Here is a 4,434-nt window from a genome sequence, read left to right as displayed (position 1 = left end):
CTATTTGTTAGAAGTGACTAGTGGCCATTTTGGATTTGGGCGGAAGTGAAATTAAGACTGTGCTGTTAAAAGCCAAAAATTGAAAGTTAAGAACATCTTGCGCTTTCAACTAAAAGGGCCACAGAGAAGACATCTTTGCTGACTAACTAGGCTGCTGGGAGCTGTGAATTAAGTGCGAGGTGGTCACTAGCGCCCACACTGAAGGTGGCACCTGCCTGAGAATCACCCGTGCGGCCTCTCTAGCTCGGTTCCGGGTTCGTTCGCCTCTGTGGTGGCCTCGGAGGGGCGAAGGTAGGCATTCTGTCCCGTTTCCGGACCCGTCTCTATGGTGCAGGACAGAGCCGACCCCAGAAGTTGTGGGTGCACTGGCCATAACCTCACGGGGGAGGCGAGGGTGGCTGATGTCAAAAGGGGGCAGAAAAGGGGCCCAGAGTCAAGACACTCTGCTCCTCCCCGACAGCCTCCCGCAGGTAACAGGGAGTCCTCGCTGCGTCCTCGGTCAGTGCGGTACCGGGCCGCGGGGGAGTGGGCCGGGCCGGAAGAGGAGGCGGTGGGCGCGCGCCCCTCTCGCGGGTCCGCGCTTTAGGCCCGCGCGGGGGCGAGCTCGGCGCGGCGCCGGCTGCCGGTTGAGTTCTGCTCTCCGCGTCGGAGCAGCTTCCCCTTGCTTCTTGCGGGGCGCCCTTCTAATCTTCGCCCAGCGAGGCACCGGCGGCCAGAGCTCTCGGAGGAAGCTACGGAGTCGGTTCTCGCGGGGAGGTGTGGAAGGTGAGGGCCAGCGAAGCGAGGGGGTGGCGGCAGGCCAGGTCACTGCACGGGGGCCGGCGTTGCCCGAGCCCCGGGGATGCTGGCCGGGGTCGCGCCCGCCCTTGGGAAGGAGGCTTTCTTCTCCATTCAAGACCAGTGCCAGGTCCCTCGAGGCCCAGCTGCCTCTTGTCTTTGCGTAGTGATTTATTTAGAATAAAGATGAGCCATTTCTCGGAAGGTCATGTTTAGGAAACCATGTGAAATACTCCAGAGTCCGGTCATGAGTTTTGGAATCACTGTAACTTCTGTTTTGAAGGACCCATGTGCATATCCACATAGTATCTTTTAGCTGAAACTATACTTAGTTCTTTTGGTCTATAAAGACTTCATTATGTGTTGCTCGTCAGCTAGCAATGCTGGACTGAATTTCATGCAGGAAATAATATACTTGAAACACATCAGAGTAACGGGAGTAATGTTATCATTAGATACCAAAGTATCAATACAGTGTATCCTTAGAACTCACAGTGCAAGCCATTATCTTTGAAATTTTGCAGCAAAGGGATCCAGGACCAAGATAATCTCAATTTATTGCTGGGGAAAGAACAGAGAGAAATATTTTCCCAGAGGACACGGGTTTCTTAGTTGAGTGTGTGAGTTGCCTAGTGACCTAGACGAGGGTTTTCTTAATCCACAGGTGGTCCAGAAACTTCATGTGCTCCCTAGGAAGCAAAAGGATAGAGGAAGATAGGCAAACAAAATTTAAACGGAAGATTATGGCGCGTGTTGAAGTAAGAGACTGCCCACTCAATCTTTTATTAAAGTGAATGGAGATGATAAATTCTGCAAAATACCTGTGCTTTCATATTAGAATATTCTTTTCTACCTTCTTGTGAATTTTTAATTTCAAAGCTAGCAAACAAGTTTTTGTGTTTCCCCCCCACTCATCAAAATAACAAGAAAGAGCATTTTGGAAATCCTAGTGTTGTATTTTAAACTGTCTTACATTGCAGAACGTTCATTTTAGTTGAATTATCATTTTTCAAGCACTGTTTATGTCAACAGTATTTGTGCCTCTTTAGATACAGTTGTGTGAAATAAAAATTTAAGAATTACTGCTTTAAGACATTCTCAAATTGCAATCATCAGCACATCTTTTTATTTTCCCCTAATAAAGTTTGCACTGGACATAGAATAGAACTCTACAACTCTCGTCAGCATCGCACGATGCTTTCAAAACTATAAAATGGCAGATATCCTTTTGAGTTCTCTCAAGAAACTAAGTCATCTTTTTTAAATTTTAAGTGATACTTCTTAGGATCTTAGAGCTGAAGTACACTGCTATGAAGAATCGCCAGTTTTAACCTCTTCCTAATGTTTTCGTAACTCACATTGTTAAATATCTTGCAGAAGAATTCATAATATTAAATCAAAGTTTTATAGATGTCATAAGACTCAGTATTTCCACAGGGAAGTATTTGGCTATTTAGAAATAACTAAGTAAAAGAAATGCCCATTGCTCTTGCCTTCATTGACTGCCATTCATTTAGCCAGAGCACTGCCTCTGAATCCTGGTGACCATCTTAACTCTTTTGGGGATTAGTAATAAAACTAAATAAACAGCATGATTTTCTGCCAAGAACGTATTTACTTACATGCAGTTCCTTATTCTCAGTTTTTCCCTTATTGTGTATTGATTTTGAAAAGCTGTGTCTTGCGTCTAATACATAGAAGGTTAGACTAGCTTCAAATGTATACACTTTTCAAGTACCACTTCTGTAACTCATTCCTCTAGTCTGACTGGTTTTTCAGGAGTTAAAGGCAAGTGGAGCTTCCTGCTTATGAAATGGCAGTTGGTTTCAAAGAACACAGACCCTGAGCTTTGAGTTGAGATCAGTTAAAAACGTAAAAGATCCACGCTAGCTACCTCAGGGAGTGTAAGGGTGTCAGTGAAGCAATGAGGGAAATGCATTTGAAGCTGGGCTTTTTGTAGCTATGAGATGGAGGGCAGTAAAGTGCCCCTATGGATGTGACTAAGCTACTTTCCCAGCGTTTGCTTTTTATATCCTGCTACCAACTGACTTCCTCTGTGCTTGCCAAGTTTTTGCTTTCATGTAGCTTTGGTTCCCCGTAGCCCCGGTTCTTCCTCATGGTATCCTTCTACCTTCACCTATGTGCTAATGGACAAATATCTTGGGGAAGACAGTGATCTGGCCAGTTTAACTCTTCATTCAGCCCAGGGGTTCTTCTGTGAGTTGACTGCCCTTTGGCCCAGGGTAGGCACATGACCCATTAACTATGGCCAAAAGAGAGGAGCAAGATCCAAGTAGTAAGCATGACCCTCTCTACTTTGTAGGAGGTTGTGGTGGGCTGGACAGGCACCACCACATCACCAGAATAGGGAAATTAACATAGTTGCTTTTGTCCATGATCCTACATAAACTGTTTTTATTTGTAGTCCCAGTAAAAAGTTGAATGTTGCATATAGTTGAAATACTTGCAATTTGCAATTTTTAGTACTGTTTTACTTCTATATCCTTCTTTTCTTTTTGTATCATTCTTAAGAAAGATAACTTGCCAGAGGAACTCAGTGGATTTGTTACAAAGCAGATTTAGTTCCTATGCTCAGAAACACTCTTAGATTTTTGGAAAACTTCAATTTTAGATAGTTTTGGCCATCGTACATGTTGTACTCTTTATAATGATGTATATGGCTCTGTAGGTACTTTAAATTCTGTTTTAGGCATGTGTTTTGAGCATCATTACATACTCTGATAACATAGAAAGTATTGTATGGAACTTCACCAAAGTGGGGAAAAAAAAACTCAAGTAGAGGGACTATGTGTAATGATTATTGAGTTTATATTTGTCCAAAGAATACAGATTTTAAACTGAAATTTTTAAGGCCTACATGGAATTTTTGTCTGTGTTACTTAGAACTAGTAATTTGCTTGCCACGTTGCTGGTATTAGTAAGAGCTCTTTATTTTTTAATTTTTATATTATGGTAAATCCAGACTAAAAACTGAATGCCGGGGCTGGCCCGGTGGTGCACTGCTACAGTGCGCCGCTTGGAAAGCGCGGCGGTGCTCCCGCCGAGGGTTCAGATCCCACACACAGACCGGCCGCTCACTGGCTGAGCGAGGTGCGGGAGCAACACCGAGGGTTGCAATCCCGTTGCCGGTCCCGGTCCGGTACGGGCGCGACACTGAGGGTTGCAATCCGTTGCCGGTCATGAAAAAAGACAAAAAGGAAAAAAAAAAAAAACTGAATGCCACAAAATTTTTAGACATATGTTGTTTGTCCTATACAGGTTTTAAAAAAAATTGAGCCACCATTGAAAAATATGGAAATTTCCACATAAATATTCAGGTTCTTGGTTTCTCATGATCTGACAACCCTGGAACTGCATTCCTGGTTTCAGAATGCCAGCCCTGTCACAGTAGGTGACTGTGCACATACAGTAGGCCCTTTGCTACTGTAGCAATACTGTTGGACTACTGTGCATTACCTATTGTAACCATGTGAGTTTGTATCCCTGTTGTAAAGAAAGATATGTTCATATTATTGAAGATTCGGAAGTTGCTGGCGCGTGTGTGTGTGTGTGTGTGTGTGTGTGTGTGTGTGTCTGTATATAAAATTACTGCCAGTCTGACCCCACCATGGCAAACTTCTGTTAATACTTTAGCAA

General features: G+C 44.0%; 1 protein-coding gene across 4 annotated transcripts in view; it reads left to right on the top strand.

Moving 5' to 3' along the window:
- Positions 1-255: 255 nt before the first annotated feature.
- The window catches only part of SCYL3 (SCY1-like 3 (S. cerevisiae)), a 37,956-nt gene continuing 33,777 nt past the window's right edge, over positions 256-4,434 (top strand). For 2 of the 4 annotated variants that reach the window (XM_008582073.1, XM_008582070.1), the window contains exon 1: positions 664-765. The gene's annotated coding sequence lies outside the window, so the exon portion shown is untranslated. Of the gene's footprint in view, positions 292-663; positions 766-1,487; positions 1,536-4,434 lie in introns of those variants that run through there. The other 2 variants (XM_008582071.1, XM_008582072.1) reach the window with 2 other exon arrangements.

The sequence above is a fragment of the Galeopterus variegatus genome, unplaced genomic scaffold, assembly GCF_000696425.1.
Source record: "Galeopterus variegatus unplaced genomic scaffold, G_variegatus-3.0.2 Scaffold2512, whole genome shotgun sequence".
Lineage (NCBI taxonomy): Eukaryota > Metazoa > Chordata > Mammalia > Dermoptera > Cynocephalidae > Galeopterus > Galeopterus variegatus.
The sequence above is the reverse complement of the archived record's forward strand: the minus strand, read 5'-3'. Positions and strand labels throughout refer to the sequence as shown.